The following is an 18,514-nucleotide window of genomic DNA, read 5'->3' as shown; positions in this document are numbered from 1 at the left end:
TTAAGATCAAACATGCTTTTCTATGCTTCCAAAATTTTCTCTAATAAATTGCTTTTTTGTTCCAGAAAAAAAAAAAATACATGTCAAAAACTACAGTTTGAAACTGGTATAATTGTGGTCTAAGCTGCTCTGAAGATAAATCCACCAATATTGAAAGAGAGAGTGCAAGGAATATTTCTCAAAGAAAGTAATATCTCAGCTAAAATCTGACTTACCGTAACTCAGTGCTTTGCATCCTTCTAACCTGCATGCCTTTTGCTAATTCCTATCTCCATGCGTTTCTTTCTTCCATCCTGCCATTAGAAAATATTCACTTTGTATTATTACAGTGTTCATTATCTTTCAAGCTTCAGTTCACAAGACACATGTCCATCACTGTTTCATGAGTCAACTGGAAATGCCTTTTTTTTTTTGGAAGACTATCCTGAGTATTCACATCCTATTATTAAATTCTGCACTTAGTTTTAAAAAGAATCAACTGCAAAAATTTCAGGTCAGAGAAAACGCAGATTCCTATCAGTATTTGTGTGTCAAAATTGTAATGCACCTGTCAAAAAGTAATGCATCTGTGGGCTACTTCTTAGGTCAACTTCATAGAATTGTAGGGCCTAGACCAAGGAAGATAATGGTGTCATTGGGCCCAAGATTTTATGATTACTTTTGAAGTATTATAACTAAGTGTCACAATGATGTATTTAAGCATTCATATAAGAGGGACCAAAATAATAATAATATGGAACTCTGAAGAAAATGAAAATATTTAACCCGAAGAAAAGAAAATTGAGGGCTTCCCTGGTGGCGCAGTGGTTGGGAGTCTGCCTGCCGATGCAGGGGACACAGGTTCGTACCCCAGTCCGGGAAGATCCCACATGCTGTGGAGCGGCTGGGCTCGTGAGCCATGGCCGCTGAGCCTGCGCGTCTGGAGCCTGTGCTCTGCAAAGGGAGAGGCCACAACAGTGAGAGGCCCACGTACTGCAAAAAAAAAAAAAAGAAAATTGAGATATATGATCACTTTTTTCATGTATTTAAAAAATTTTCATGTGAAAGAGGAAATAGAAATGTTATTTATGTCTCCAAAAGGAAAGTGTTAGGACCAGTGCGAGGAATTGATAAAAGATACGTTCTCAGCTCAACATGAAGGAGAACTTTCTAATAATTAGAGATAATGTTAAAGGAAAATTATTCTGACACTTGTTAAAATGGTAGGGAAGACTTTATTCAAGACTGTTACAACAGGGGAGAGAGACTGGGCTCAAATCCAAATATAGCAAAGACAGCTGAGGATTTATAGCCAATGAGTAGAGTGAGGGGCATCAGTAGATAGAAAATTGCTAAGAAGGGACATCAGGAATAAGGAGATTCTTACTAAACTTACTTAGGATTTTTACTGAAGATAGGCCAGAGAGATTATATATCATGAATGGGGATGAGGAATTTGATCAGCTATCGAGGGTGATCAGATATCAAAGGTGGGAGATTCTCACTAAACTGACTTAGCAGAATTCTTGCTAAGACTGGGATTGGCAAGGATGGACACGGAAACCTAGCGGAGAGGAGGGCTTAAAGGAGCCTAACTAAAATTCAGTCAAGGAGACAGTCTCTCAATAATAGTAATACTAATAGTAGTCATAATATTTTTGTAACAAATGATGAAATGAAGTAACCTTCCCAAAGTCACTCAGCTAGTGAGCAGGAATTCAAACTCAGATGGGTATAACTCTAGAGTTCCAACTGTAATCCATGGCACTCTTCCATCTGTTTATTAGAAGAACCTGCTTTATAAGATGGAGAGCTCCTTCTCAGGGTTTATCTTCAGCTACAGGTTATTTAATCAGTGATATTAAAGAAGAATTCCTAAAATGGATAGAAGGTGAAGTGATTGCTGAGGTCTCTTCTAACTTTAAGTGTCTGTGGTTTTATGATTCCATTCTGATGATTGTTTTAATTTTTAATCTGAGCTACAAGGAACCTTAAAGCAATCTAACTTCTCCCCACTTACCAACACTTATTTCTTGTCTTTTTTATAATAGCTATTCTAACAAGTGTGAGGCAATACCGCATTGTGGGCAGCAGGGTGAATATAGTTAATAATACTGTATTGCATATCGGAAAGTTGCTAAGAGAGTAGATCTTAAAAGTTCTCATTACACGGAAAAAATTGTTATTGTGTATAATGATGAATGTTAACTTGACTTATTATGATGATCATTTTGTAATATATACATTTTTGGAATCATTATGTTGTACACCTAAAACTAATATAATGTTATATGTCAGTTCTATTTCAATTTGAAAAATCAGTGCATATATACAAACCTAAAAAAAAAATCTAACTTAACACCCTCACTTTAGAATGATAAAACCAAAACTAAGAAACATAAGTTGAATTGGTCATGAAAATATAGTAGGTTTGTGACAGAGCAGAAAATAGGGAAAGTCCACTGATTCATGGGTCTGAAATCATGCTTGTTTATTATTTTGTAATGGTCTAATCCATATCCCAAACATCTTATTGACTAGTTTTCCTTTAACAGTATTTTTTACGCTTGCACAAAGAAGTGTAGTTGTTGCCTAATACATCCAGTACAAAGACTGCTTGACTTTCACGATCCTAGGAAGTCTGGTCTTTAACTGTCCTCATAGTGGATGAATTTCGTTCAATGTCAGGAAAAAAAGTAATTTGATTGAAAGATTTTTCCAACTAAGGCATTAACCCCTTAATTGGTCCAGGATATTTGCATTTTAAAAGAGACATGCAAATCCAAATGAAACTGGAAGAGGAGTTTCTGTTGGTAAGACTTTGCTATCTAAGTGAAAGGAGCTATTTGGGAATAGAAGCGAAATGAAATAGCTCATCTTCCTGCATACACTCAAGTTATAGATCCAGAAACCTAAGAACCACATGCACCACGTTTTGTCTTCACAGCTGGCTCTAGGTAGACTGAGATAATTCCAGATTGTATAAGCTTTTCTCAATGTCAGCTCTACCTAGATTATTTTATTCTCCTGGGGGTTATGCTATGCAGGTATGGACTGTTTGGGGTTCCAATCAACTGTTTCAATAGAATGCTGCTAGAGTTTCATATGCCATCTCCTGGGAAGTGAGCTAAAGTCTGGAGAACTGGACTATGGTCAGAGCAGACCTCTGTACAAGATGCTAAGCCTCATCTGCTTATGGATGTTTGCTTTTATATATTGCTAATCATGAAACCCAAACATCTAGGTTCAATTAAACAAACTAAGACTGCTTTTTCAATGTGAATTGTGGTCGTTTATGAAGCTAAATTATTTAGCTAGTCTTAGGGAAAAGAAAACAACTAATAACAATGGCAATGAATTTCATTTTTTTGTATTTTTTTTCCTAATAAATAATTTATCTTGTTTTGACCAAAATCCAAACATTTGGTGGTAATTTCACAGTGCCGGACTGAAGTAAACAAAAATAATTTGTAAAGTGCCTACTTGAAGAATGGGACCTAAAATGTTATTTTTAATTATAGCTTAATTTATTCCTAATAAGGAAGAACAAGAACAATACTGAAGAAGCTTTTACAACATTGTGACAAAAGTTTACAAGTTGGGCTTTGTTAAAATATGTGACTCATAGGAACATGGGATAAATTATGCCCTTCCAGCCCCAGCGATGCTCAATTTCAAAGCTAAAATAGTACTTTGTATTTTGGATGGAATGATGAAAGGGCTACACAGGCACTTCTTTACTGCCTCAAGGAAATGTTTCTCAAAAGTAATAGAGAAAGAAGCCTGAAGCATCCCTTATGAACAAACTATCAATACTTCCGTGTTCAAGGCAATAAGTGGACTTTGGGTAGGAATGAGGAAGTCAGGAAGCCAGTCCAGGTTGGAGAGTTAGATTTCTCTGATTCCTATATTATGCTCTCTTCAGGAATAATTAGAGAAACTTAAAGGACTTTATCAAATGCTATGCATGTATGTATGTTGTTATTTACAAAAGAGTGTATGTGCTTGGTAAAAGATCAGTTAAGAAAGTGGCAAGAACACTGAGTTTGGAGAAAAAGGATAGACCTGGCTTTGAACTTCAGGCCTGTCATATTCTAACAGGGCACCTTTGATAAATTTAACATCTTCTTCCTCTACTCCTTAGTTTTTGTCATCTGTAAGAAAGAGAGAGAGAGAGAGAAAGAAGGAAGGAAGGAAGAGAAAGAAAGAAAGAAAGAAAGAAAGAAAGAAAGAAAGAAAGAAAGAAAGAAAGAAAGAAAGAAAGAAAGAAAGAAAGAAAGAAAAAGAAAGAAAGAAAGGAAGGAAGGAAGGAAGGAAGGAAGGAAGGAAGGAAGGAAGGAAGGAAGAAAGGAAGGAAGGAAGAGAGAGAGAGAAAGGAAGGAAGGAAGGAAGGAAGGAAGGAAGGAAGGATGGGGAAAGGAAAAGAAAGAAAGAAAACCAATATTACTTATTATGTAATTTCCTGTAAGAATCAAATGAGATACTACAGGTGAATCATAATTTATGAAGAGTTATGCTAAATCAGTTACTGGATTTTTTAAGTATTTATTTTATTCTGAAATGTCCTAGTATTTGAAATAGTAGGTAATAGAACAGATATATGTATTTAGTGACATTTTTAAAAGCCTGCTATTCTCCTCAATCTGCTTGTTGTAATGGCCATACCTAGTTTTCCTTGTTTCAAATTCAACTCATATCACTTTCATCCCAAATATAGTGGTTTAGGGTACTGGTTCTGAATCTAAACTTATGAGTTTGACTCTCAATTCTGCTACTTATTAATGACCTATGTTAATTCATTTTACTTTTCACTGCCTTTGGGGTTTTTTCCCTATAAATGGGAATAATGATAACACTTCTTAACCAATAAGGTTATTTGGAGGATTAAATGACATAGTATATGTCAAGTTCTCAGTTCAGTGCTTCACACATAACCAGGACTCAATCTATGTGGCTATTTTTATTATTTTCACCCCAGCCCACAGAGTCAAATAAAGTAGAAACACTTATCTCACCTAGAGATCCCTTTACTTGTATCTAATTCCATCTACTTCTGGTTTGTGAATGACCTTGTTTCTTTTTACACTTATTCCCCCCCCCCACTTTTTTTTTCCTTGAAAATCTTTGATTTCCATTGCTTACTGTGTGCCATGTATAAACCTCACAAATCTTCTCAATTCTCTTTATCACTAAATGACTCTTTAGACAGACCCTAAGAATGGATACATCGAATGAACTTTTTCCATCCTCCCTATTCTTGCTCTCTCTCATGCCTCAGATAATTCTAAAGGCGCTATCTTTGGGGAAAAATATCAATTTAGTAATAATACATATGTCTAGTGTATATGCATATCTAACTTCATGATTCTATAGCTACCTGCATCCTTCTGACCCCTTAACCATGGCTTCTTTCTTAAATTTCTTTCATTTTCACTGTATGTTTTGTCTCAGAGGATGCATTCATTTTCTTGGCTTTAGTGATAACCCCAGTTCAGATGACTCACAAATTTCTATCATGCGATCTGATCTCTGATCCAGGCAGGAAACCTCTAACTTTTCACTGAATGGCTCATGTCAAGTATAAAAAACTAACATAACTACTCCAAACATAAACTTTTCACTCAAAATTAGCCCTCCCTTCTAGTTTACCTACCTCTGTCCATGGTATTTCCATTGCCCCAGCTCTTCAGATTTGGAACTGCACAGTCTTCTTTGACTCATTCCTCTCCTTTATTCTCTATATTCTGTAAATGATCTATACCTCCATATTTTTACTTGTAAAGAATTATTTTGTTCTTAACCTTCTTCTGATCTCCACCATTATGGACCACATTTCCCTCACAATTAAATGACTATTACAGCACTTTCTTTAGCTTTTCCAGAATTGCTGTTCCTTCCTCACTCAATTAATTTTTCTGACTTATAACAGGCAAATTAGTTATCATTACATGTATTTTCATCTTGTGACTCCCTACCTAAAAGCCTAAATGTTCACCAATGTTACTACATCAAGTCTAAACTCCTATGACTAGTGTTCAGACTTCCCATCACCAAAGAAAAGAACGACATACAAATGTTCATACCGCACTTCTTTGTAATACTTATGTTCTGTTCAGGGCTGCCTTTCACTGGTACTCAAAAACATCTTGCATCTTTTCTTTACTTTACTTTCTTTACTCACATCTGCTATTGTTATATGAGGATGTGTCTCTCCTTCCACCAATACAGATCCTACCAGTCTGTATCAGTCTACAGATTCTTGTTGTAGAGGGCAAAAAAATCAACATGGTAGAGGCTATTAAAGCTTTTTCTCAGAATTGTAACATTTCACATCTGTTCACATTTCACTAGACAAAGTAGGTCACTTGGTGAAGCTTGATGTCAGTCGGGTGGGGATGAATCTTTTCCTCAGATGGAGAGGCACAGAAAATCCCATGGCTAAGCCTGATGCCAACAGAACCGGGACATATAATACGTCCATAAAGGAGCAGCTAATATTTTGAAAATTTATGAAGTCTACTACAGTCCACTCTCTGTCACAAATATTTACTTTCCTCCCTTCTGCCTGTAAAGTATACTCATTCTCTCTCTAAGGGAAACAACTCAGCACACAGCATATGAGACCAAAAACTGACCTGATGATATTCTATATCTATATCAGGTCAGGATATAATTCCTCTTGAGTTATATATTTATGAACTAAAAAGACAAATTAAAAGCCCACAACATACCCAACCAACAAACCTAGCAAATTTTCACATTCAGAAAGGACAAGGATAGCTGGCACATGGCAGTGATGGGTTGACAGTCATGCTCTAAGGTTGCTAGAGGGACTTCTGAGGCATGTTACCCCAGAGAGGAAGTGTGTTCTTAATCAGACCCTGAATCTACTCCTTCAAAGCAGCTTCCTAGTCTACTGTTCTCCTATCTTTTCCAAAGCATACTGACTTTCCTCTTTTATGAAATAATTATTTCAAACTACCATTTTATGAATTCATGGAGTACTAATATTTTTATATATTTATTTTAGACATTCTGATATTATTTTATGTATTTAACATTATCTCTCCAAAGAATTTGTAAACTTCTTGATTTAGGGAGACTGAATATTATCAGTGTTTCCAAAAAATGCATTATTATGCATGTAACAGCAATTGGGACAAATTATTAAAAATACATGAATAAGGACGGTTTGATTCAGGCTAACACTTTACAAGGATAAGCAGGTCCACCAAAGGTGTTGCAGTAACAACTTTATAAGAATTTTAAAATTATGAAAAATTATGAATTATGAAGAGTATGAGGGTTCATCCAATACGTTGACATTCACAGTTACTTAAATGCAGCCATGACCATATGGATAGTTCCTTGACTTCATGCGTCTTTTATAGGCTTAGACTTTGTTTGTGTATTTATTATGGAAACATTATTGGCCCAGGGAAGTCCTTGGAGCATTCAGTAAAACACCAACAGACAGTTGTCCTGGTACCTGTCTGGCCTTCACCCTATTATGGGACTTTGAAACCTGTAATAACTTTATCTAGGGCTCTATTTGTAGATCAGAAAAAATATGCTCTGCCCTTCACTGTTCCAAGGTGTCATGAGAATACCTGAGGTGACATGATCAACTGTTTTGAGTTTGTAGTAAAGAAAACTTCATTGCAATTATTAAAGTCATGCATAGATAAAGCCATGAAGTAAGCAAGTGTGCCTTGAAGTTCTTCTGTCTCTCTGCCCTTGCATGAAGTTAGAAAAGAGAGAAGACTGTAGAAGTAATTATCTTTGGTTTTGTTGGTTAGAGAGATGCTTTTGGACAAGGGGGATTGATGACTTCCTCGAGAAGTCACTTATTGCCATGTAGATAGCAAAGAAAAATATCTCCCCACACAATCCTGTGTGATATAGATGTTAAGAATTATTAATAGTGAGTGCGAAGACCTAATATTGACAATTGGTGTCACACTATTCAATAGAATTTAGAGTGAAATGCACTGAAAGGCAGTTGGATTGTGACTCTAAACTTTATCCCTCTTCTTCATTGCAACTTGGAATCTTCATAAAGCTCATGTTTCCTACAGTTTTGTTATCTCTTAATGACATTCCTTAGTTTTATTCTGCTCTCTACTATATATGTATATATATATATATACACATACATACATATATATAATGCCTTCTACTATGTTCTGGGTATTGCCACATTTTAAGAGATGGTCTGGGGACTTTCTAGTTTAGCATCTGATGTGGACAAGGCATATGAGAAGTGAAAAAGTTATCACACTGGTCTAGAACTGAAGAGTTTTTGTGTGTGCATATTACACATTGGGAAAATACATACGGACTTTAAATATTATGAGATGCCAGGCAGTCTGGGAAGATTGCGGGCTGTAAATTAATTGCTAGTACTTTAGAATCTGAAATGTTAATAAAAAAATAACACTCCCCAAGGGTTCAACATTAAAAGTCAGCCTTTTGGTTAAGGACTCTTGCTGTATCTTATAAAATTGATACTAATGATAGCTAACATTTGTTGAAGGTTTCCCATGTGTCAGGACCAATTCTCAGCACATTGCGTGCATTAACCCATTTAATCCTTATAATAGCACTATGAGGGATGTATTGTTATTATTCTTTTGAGATGAGAGACTGAAGCACAGAAAGATTAAGTAATCCAGTCAGGGTTATTCAGCCAGGATCCAATCCAAGCAGTTTGGTTTTATAGTCTGTGCATTGACCGCTATGCAAAATGGCTTTCCAAGGGATAAGAATTATTTTAAAAATAGGAGCAGAGTAACTGCTGGGAGCCTGGATACATATTGTAATGGTGGCCTGAAGCTCTCTGTTATCTTAATGAAAATCTGACTCTTCAGTCAGACCTGAATCCACAGCCAGCCTGTTTGCAGGGGGCTCCAGGATTCATGGGACATGTAAAATTTCCCAGAGGTCTGTAAGCCAGACTGTCTTCTCTGTGTATCACTGGAAGCCATAGTACAATAAAGAGGCTGAATTTATGTGGAAAAAGTAGCTTATTATTAGATGAATTAACATTTCATTTGTTGAGACTTCATCATCTGAAATGTGTAACACTAAAAAATCTGTAGTTTTTTATTGTATACATAGATGGTGAAAACTCTGCAAGGCAAATGAATAGTGTAAATAAGTTTTTAATGTGAATATTTAACACTTAGAACAGTAATATACACATAGGAATTAGGGAGGCTAATGTTAGTTATAGGCTGGCTAAAATCTTATTCTTGCCTCTCCAGATATTATCACTATTACCTGATCCCTTAGCCAATGTTCGTCCCAGACTTTTCATTTCATCATTCTAGACTCATCTAGCCAACCTCTCACTGTGCTCTGCTCACTCAATTTATATATGTTGCTATCTGGTAACCTGTCATCCATCTTCTTTGTATCTCTGACATATATACCTGCTCTCATTATGTTATGTCTATAACCCATCTCTTCTCTTGTTATCTATTAGTTTATACTTTGCAGCCAGATTTTGCTTCTCCAGCTCCTTCCCTTAAAAAATTCATTGGGAATGCCGAATGATGTGATGCCCCTCAGCCATTTTCATATCAAGGGACACATAGGAAAAGATAATCTTCGTATATTCTAGGATCATTTAATGAGACTGCTTGTGTCAGAGGCAATAAGCCAGGGATTCCAGTTGCCTCAGGCCATGTCGGCTGACTACAGGACTGAGAGAATCAGTATAACATTTCACCTTTAATGTATTCTTGCACTTATTAGGAAGCGCTGATTTAGGGGAAAGAGTATGTTGTTGTGACCAGATAAGCCAGGGTCTGCATTTTGACTTTGCTATTCCGTAGCTCTATGCTCTTGATAAAATAACAATAGCCTATCTTCTGCCTTCTAAGCTATAAAATAGGAGTAGTAATATTGAGAGGGAAAGGACACTTCTGAACCTTCTCCCATTAGTCCTAGTCTGCCTGTTCCTTTTCCAATTCTTTTCCGGAAGAGAAGTTGGCAGTTCAACTGGTGAGACTTTTAAGATGCTCACTGGATCATATTAATAGCAGTTGAAGGGAAAGGAGGGAAGAGAGGGGTAAATTAGGAGTTTGCGATTAACAGATACACACTATTATATATAAAATAGACAAACAACAAGGGTCTACTGATAGCACAGGGAACTATATTCAATATCTTGTAAACACCTATAATGGAAAAGAATCTGAAAAAATATATATATATGTATAACTGAATCACTTTGCTGTACACCTGAAACTAACACAACATTGTAAATCAACCATACTTCAATTAAAAAAATGTTTATTTAAATAGTAGTTGAGGTCAAAGGGCAGGAACACATCCTCTGCTTCCTGCCTTCCAATCTGTCTCCACCATGAAGTCAGGCTAGAACTTAGAAAGCTGTTCATGGGAGGAGAAAGAAACCAACTCAGAGGTCTCTTCCCCTTAAAAGCTTGCCTGAAAATTGCATTGGATTTGTTAAGAGATTACTCCTTTAAATGCCTTCTATGTTGTAGACATGATTTAAATCATGGCGGATTAAACATAATGAAATTCAACTCTGTTCACAATGAGCTTAGCGTACAGCAAACAAGAACAATCACTGAAATAAAACTTTAAGTGCTGTGATCTAAGTGTGGGCAGGAAACCAGATTGGCAATGTTAGAAAAGGCATTCTAGGAAAGGAAGGCTACAACACCATTAAGATGGCCTAGCATGAGATTTTAATCTCTCCCCCCATTGATGTCTGTACCATATTCCAGGGTAGGAGATATTTCTGCTGCTCCCTCCAAAAATCTGAAATGAATAGAATTCTGTGAGGCTTAATGCCACCACTGATGCTCTCCTGGTACAGTGTCCTATTTCGCCAAGGACTTTACTCCAAGTTTACCTTTATCCTCAGCTATACCTTGGAAGGTGAGGAACACATTTCCTTCAGTCCCAGATTCTTCAACCTTATTTAGAGTTTTCTTGTGCTCCCACAGCGGGGAGGAAGGGTACAGGACCCCTTCTGAGAGTCATACACCCGCAGCTCCCCATCTCGCTAATGTTTCCACTTCCCATTTCAGGCAGCTTGGCCAGTGTTATCTTGTCCCTCTGCTATCACTGTTCATGGCATGCACCTTGTACTCTGATTCCTAAAAACTTAATGATTGACAAACAAAAGGAAAATTTCAGAATTTGAGGTACTTTCAATTCTAAAAGCCTAATTCTCGCAAATCAAAAAGCCGTGCTTTTTAAATGTCATTTTTGAAACTCAGAAGCATTCCTGTTATAAAGACATGAATTCTTCTTGAGATGTTGGAATTGGGGAAGGTATCATGTTCCAGGGAAATGTGGAAGGTGAGTTTGGGAGAGAACTTTGGTTGATATTCAAGCATCTTCTCTCAGACCCAAAATATACAAAATAGCAGAATTTACTGCTGACTCCCAGGAAGGCCAAGCCATGCTGAGCTTGACGAGTAAGTTTTTAAGAACTGGGAGGAAAAATCAATACAAGTGATTTTTATGGAAACCAAGGTAGAAGTAAGTTTCAAGGAGATAGTGTTCAGCAGAAAGAAAAAAAAAAAAAAAAGAAAGACAAAGGACATAAACAGTCTATTCACAAGAGAAGAAATGCAAAAGGCTAATAATCATATGAAAAAATATTCATCTTCAGTAATAATGAAAGATATCAATAAAAATAATAATCAGGAATAACTTTTCCTCATCACTTTAACATTGTTTTTAAAACATGGCATTATTCAGAGCTGTGAAATAGGTATTCCTATTCATTGTTGATGAAAAAATATAGAAATACAGCTGCTTGGGAAAGTAACCTGGGTAAAATATGTCCAGCCTTAAAATGTATTTAACCTTTAATCTAATGTCTCTATTTTTAAATATTTGTAAGAATAAAATGACATGTTAAAAAAGGATTTCTGCATGAACACATTTATTTTTGTGACTTTTTATAACACTTGAAAAAAGCTATCATGTTAAAGTAAAAAAATCAATCATTTATATACAATTATATCAATTTCTATAATTTGCTTTATACACAACAGTTTAATGTATATTATATATTGCTAAATGCATATCATATGAGTATAATATATACCATATAAAGCATTACGTGCTTATTATATTAATCACATATACCATGTACATATGTATAATGCACACTATGTGTGTATACAAAAGTTAATTAATTACTCCTATATGGTGTTTTTTAAACCAATTCCTTTATTTTCATCTTTAAGAACAATTTGTGTATTCCCCACATTTTCTAAAATGACCAAATCTTATTTCTACAATTAAAAGTCATTACAGGGCTTCCCTGGTGGCACAGTGGTTGGGAGTCCGCCTGCTGGTGCAGGGGACACGGGTTCGTGCTCCGGTCCGGGAAGATCCCACATGCCGCAGAGTGGCTGAGCCCGTGAGCCATGGCCGCTGAGCCTGCGCGTCCGGAGCCTGTGCTCCGCAACAGGAGAGGCCACAACAGTGAGAGGCCCGCATAACGCAAAAAAAAAAAAAAAAAAAAAAAAAAAAAAAAAAAAAGTCATTACAAAGAAAGAGAAAATGATGAACACAAGTTTTTATATGTTGGAGGAAATGGAAATAAGGGTTAAAAGTGTTGATTATATTTGACATTTAGAACATAACTGATGACTTTTTCCAAAGCAATTTCAAGATTCTGGCTAAATTTCATTGTTAATTCAGTCGAGGTGAGACGAGTTCATGTAAATCTCATTTTCAGTTTATTCATCTTTTAGGGTGCAATTTTAATAGGTACTTGAGTCCAATATCATGGAGTGGTGATTCTTACTTTTTTTCAATATCGATGGCTTTATATCCCCAGATTTTACCCCCCAAATCATGGTTTATTTCATTTAGCAATGTAAAATGCAATGTAAATAGATGAGGCACAACACGGCAACGGTTTATGTACAGACTATCTATAGAAGTAGGCATGGCATGCTACAGTGCCACGTAGTAGATTAGCAAATTCTTTTGGAAGAACAAAACCCAGAGGAAGAAGATCAATGCCACTTTTCCAGGCAAACTGTTTAAAGGGAAAGAGAGAAGACCATGGTGTGAGGAAAAGAAAAACATAGTTAATTTTTAATATTTTTGCCTAGGCAATTCATGTGTTAGGTAACTTAAAGTAAAAATGAAGAAAAAAGTATCTAAGATTTTGTCCCCTTTTTTCTTAGATTTTTTTCTGACGGAATTCATGTGTTTCAGAGGAACCAAGAATACAGGCCAGAAATTTCAGATATCAATACCTAAAAGATAGGAATTCAAGTGATCCACTTATGTCTCTGTTGGATTAGAAGAAAAGAAAACTTAAGCAGGGCATAAGAAGGAAACTGGCACATCTGCACCTGTGATGAGCAAAATGAAGAAAATTTAAAATGCTGGAAATTATTTGTGTAGAAAAGGGACTCAGATTCATATGTCAGCTGATGGTTTAATGCTCTTATACATTTTAAAAATAAGGTTCTTAATGCTATGCATTTGGCTAAGAATTGTACCTGATTTCATTCATTCAGCAAATACTTTTTAAGCATCTGCTTAAAAAAATCTGCCTGTCTACCAGGTACTCTTCCAGCAAAAGAGTACATCATTTGCACAAGAAAATCCCATCCCTCTTTTAATTTAATCCTTTAAGTGAGACATAATTGTTCTTCAAAAGTACCCACCCTTTCATTAACGTCAGTTTGTCCACTGTACACGTTAAGTCTGCCACCCAATCTGGGGCTATGAAACAGGTAGCAAATACCACAAATTGCCTCAGTATCATGAAGTTGCTACTTTTGTCCAATTCATTTCTGACTTCGATGCTGCCACTCACAATGAGCCTTAGTGTGTGTCTGATCAAGTTCCTGAAGCCAACACAGCATCATCCCATGGCTGGTCAAGAATAAGTGGCTGTCATCTATGCTGGTAGAGGTATCTTGACAAACTGGAGTCTGGCAAGACCCCAGTATTTGAGAACACTTTCTTGACTCATGCTGTCTGCCAACACCCAGTGCAGTTGAACTTGAACTGAAGGAAAGATTTCAGAAGGATCAGATGCAAAGCTGAAAGAGATTGTAACAAACCTGAGTTGAAATTTCAGCTCCCATGGATTCACATTAAATATCAGTTTGTTTTGCCATTGTTTCTTGTAATCAGTTCCATTTGTAAAAAGGATTACTCTCTTACTTCTGGTGTACAGAGACCATGTTAAGAATAAACATATTTCACATTGCTTGGTGAAAACTATATATATATACATACATATATATATATATATATATATACACATACATACATACATATAATGTCATGTTGTAATATGCCCTGAGGAAAACCAAAGAACAATGTAGCAGAACAGATGTGATGTTAGGGAAGGTGGCTATTATTTTAGATTGGATAAGTCAAGAAGAATAGCCTCCTGAAAAGGTGAACATTTAAATAAATCCTTGGATGGAGTAGAGGACAGGAATTAAGAAATAATTCAATAAATAATAGCATAACAATAAGGAGACTAATCAAAGGTGATAATCTGAGATTTATGCACCTATATTCTGGCATGTAATTTAAAAAGTCTTGCTGTTTCATGATAAAAATGCTTCTATTGCAAGGAGAATAGAGGTTGGTGGTGAAAATTGTCCAAAAGTGTCAAGTGAGAAGAATGTGGACAAGTCAATCCATGGAAGTCCATTATTTTTAAATTTCAACATTTTTATATTGAAATAAAAATGTATATAGAGACACAGATCCTCCTTCCACTCTCTGAATGTCGTTTGTAGGCTACCTACTAGGGGAGGAGAAGCAAGAACACCAAGAGAAACCTACCCCTGAGGTCACACAGAGACTACCTAAGACGACAGTGAACTACCCCAACATCAGTTGGACAAGAACAAAGTACCAGCCATAAGAGTCTAACATTAGAGGAGGGACAGGTGTGGTATAAGGAATTTCAGGCTTCCAGTCAGGGCTGAAACTGGGAGTGGAACACGGACTTTGAGAAAAATCCTCCACCAGTGACCCGTTGTTGTTCCAACCACAGAATAATAGCACTGCCATAGAAATATTTTTTATTAAGGTAAAATTCACATAGCATAAAATTCACCATTTTAAACATTTTACAGTATTCAATTCAGTGGCTTTTTATTATATTCATAATATTGTGCAGCTATAACCACTAGCTCATTCTAGAACATTTTCATCACACCAAAACGATACTCTATACCCAATAAACAGTCACTCCACTTCTCCCAGCCCCTGGCACCTATTCATCTGTTTTTTACCTTTACAGATTGCATATTGTAGATATTTTATATAATGGAATCATACAATACGTGGCCTTTATGTTTTTCTTTCACCTACGTATAGAGACCCAAAGGTCAACAAGAGATGAGAGCTTTGGTCCTTCCCAGGTCTTGCCTCAGCGTACATCCAGCCATGAGTACGTGCGTGGCCTTCTAGATTTCCAGGAATATGTCAGTTTTCCAAGGCCCTAGGGCCCAAAACATCTCAATCACCTTCCTTTCCTTCCAAATTTTGGTTAGTCCATTGTTTGCTCCAACCGTCATCCATTTCCCAAGGCAACAGCAATTAATATAATTCCCTGTAAATGTTTTTCACAAATGTCCCCTGGGTAGCTGCCTCAGCACTGTAGGAATTCTAAGTTAGGTGCGTTAATGAGTATAATTCTAAGTTAAAAGTAAGCCCTTTGAACTGCTCTTTCAGGAAACCACCAGACAAGTCAACACAACATCAACAACAAGAGAAACAAAAACTAAACACATTTCTTTGCAAATGAGGTCTATTCTACTTCCTCCAGCACCATAACTTATGGTTGTTTTCTTTAGGGCCACTTCTGAGTTAGGGAGCAGGGGATGGGGCCAGAGTATGTTAAAACACCACAAAGCTCACTGTTCTTAACTGAGATTCAGCTGGGTTTTCTTGATAAAACGTTTCACCGGGGACTACTGGCTTTTGATTAGTTTCCAAAGGTCTGAAAATATTTTTAGTATTTTATTGAAAATAAAACCATACTATATCCACATTTATTTAATATGGCTAATAAATTTAAAAATTATACTATTAAAAGCTGGTATTATAAGTTTCAAAACAATGATATTAACTTCCACCTTAAACTGGAATGAGAAGAGCAAACGAAAGTCAAGCCAAACAAAAGGAAGATAATATTAAGACAAAAGTAGAAACAATGAAGTTGAAAACAGAAAAGCAACATATAAAATTAATGAAACCAAATGCTGATTATTTTTAGACATTAGACACATTGCTTAAGAAAAAAAGAATGCAAAAATATACAGTATTAGCAAGAAAGAGGGTGATATTCCTACAGGTCACCCTAATATCAATAAATTAATAAGGGAATATTATGAATGATTTTATGACAATAAATTCTGAAATTTAGATAAAATAGACAAATTTATTAAATGATACAATCTACCAAAGATTACTTAAGAACACATATGTTACCAGAAGACATACATTACCAGAATAATCCGGTATTTATTAAAGAAATTGAATTGTTAGTTAATAATTTTCTACCACAACTGCCAACAACAGCAACAAAACAAGCAGAAATGATTTTAGGCCCAGTGGATTATACCAAACATTTAAAAAACATAACATCTACATTATAAACTACTCCAGAAAGTAGAGGAGTAGAGAAAAAGTCTCAATGCATTTTATAAGTACATGACTACACTGATACATAAGCCAAAGATATTGCAAGAAAAGAAAACTACAGACCAATATCCCTCATGAATATAGACATAAAAAGCTTTTGAAAATACTACAAATCAAATCCAGAAGTATATTAACATCATAAGTGGGCATTATCTCAGGAATTCAGGGCTCTTCCACATTCAAAAATATGTAAGTCAATTAAATTTGTCCTTTAATAAAGTGAAGAAGAAAAACATATAACCATCTCGATAATATAAGATAATATCTTTGATATACTTCAAGAATTCATTTCTGATAAAAATATCTTCACAAACTAAGAAAGCAACTCTCTCAACCTGATAACAGGCAACTATAAAAACAAAAACAAACAACAACAAAAACAACAAACTACCGCTAAATCATACTTCATGGTAAATGCGTAAGGGCTTCCCCTCTTACATCAGGACCAAAGCAAGTGTGTCTTCTCTTACCACTCCTAATCATCATATTAGTGGTCCTAGCCAGTGCGATAATGCAAAATATATAAAGAAGAAAGAGAAAGAAAGAAGGAAGGAAGGAAGCAAGGAAGGAAGGAGGGGAAGGAAGAAGAGAGGGAAAGAACGAAAAAGAAAAGTGACTATATTTACATACAACATGGCGGTCTACATAGAAATATCTCATAAAGACTACAAAAAAGCTGCAACTAGTGCCAATAAGTGAATTCAGGTATAACAAGGTATAGTGGCAATATGCAAAAATCGATTTTATTTCACATATAAATAATGGGAATTAAAAATTGAAATAGCAATTATCATTTACAATGGCACCAAAATCACTTAGATGTATCTTTCACATCTAAATATATTTATGCAATATATTCAAGACTTGAGTACTAAAACCTTGAAAATGTTGAAGAGAAATCAAAGACATAGATAAATGGAGAAAAGTACTGTGTTCATAAATTGAAAGATTCATTGCTGTTAATGTTTCAGTTATCCCCAAATTTATTTACACAATTCAATACAATTCTAAATGAAACACGAGCAAAAGTTTTGTTTGATTGGTTGGTTTCGAGAAATCAATTAAGCTAACATTAAAATGTATATGGAGAAGCAAAGGAACTAGAATAGCCAGAAGAAGGAGGAGGAGAAAAAGGAGGAGGGGGAGAAGGAGAAAGAAGATGGGGAGGAGAAGAAAAACAAAGTTGAAGGAAGAATCACACTACCTAACTTTAAGACTAACTATAAGTAAGGGAGTGTAGTACTGGCAAAAGCATAGACTCATAAATCAAAAGAACAGGAGAGTCCAAAAAATAGATACTCACATATATGGTCAATTAACTTTTGATAAAAATGCCAAGGCAAGTAAATGGAGAAAAGATGGTATTTTCAACAAATGGTGCTGGACCAATTGGACATCAGTAGCAAAACAACCCACTTCAATTCATACCTTGTACCACATACAAAAATTAACGTAAATTGGAAAACAGACATAAAAGTAAAAGGTAAAAATCTAAGGTTTCTTGCGAAATATTGAGAAAAATTTTTTCAACCTTGGGTTAAGCAAAGATTTCCTAGATAGGACACCACAGGCATGAATCATAAAGAAAAAAATGATAAATTAGACTTCATCAAAGCTAACGTTCCTGCCCTTCAAAAGGCACTATTAAGAAAATAAAAAGATGAACTATAGACTGGAAGAAAATATTTGCAAAACACATCTCTTATAGAGGATTGGTGTCCAAAATATATACAGAATCTCTTAATTCAACAATAAGAAAACAAGGTCACAACTGAAAAACAGGCAAAAGGTTCAGACAGATGTGTCACAAAAGAAGATATATGGATGATAAAAAAGCACATGC

Source organism: Grampus griseus (genome assembly GCF_964374135.1).
Source record: "Grampus griseus genome assembly, chromosome: 4".
Taxonomy (NCBI): domain Eukaryota; kingdom Metazoa; phylum Chordata; class Mammalia; order Artiodactyla; family Delphinidae; genus Grampus; species Grampus griseus.
Note: the sequence above shows the minus strand (reverse complement) of the source record.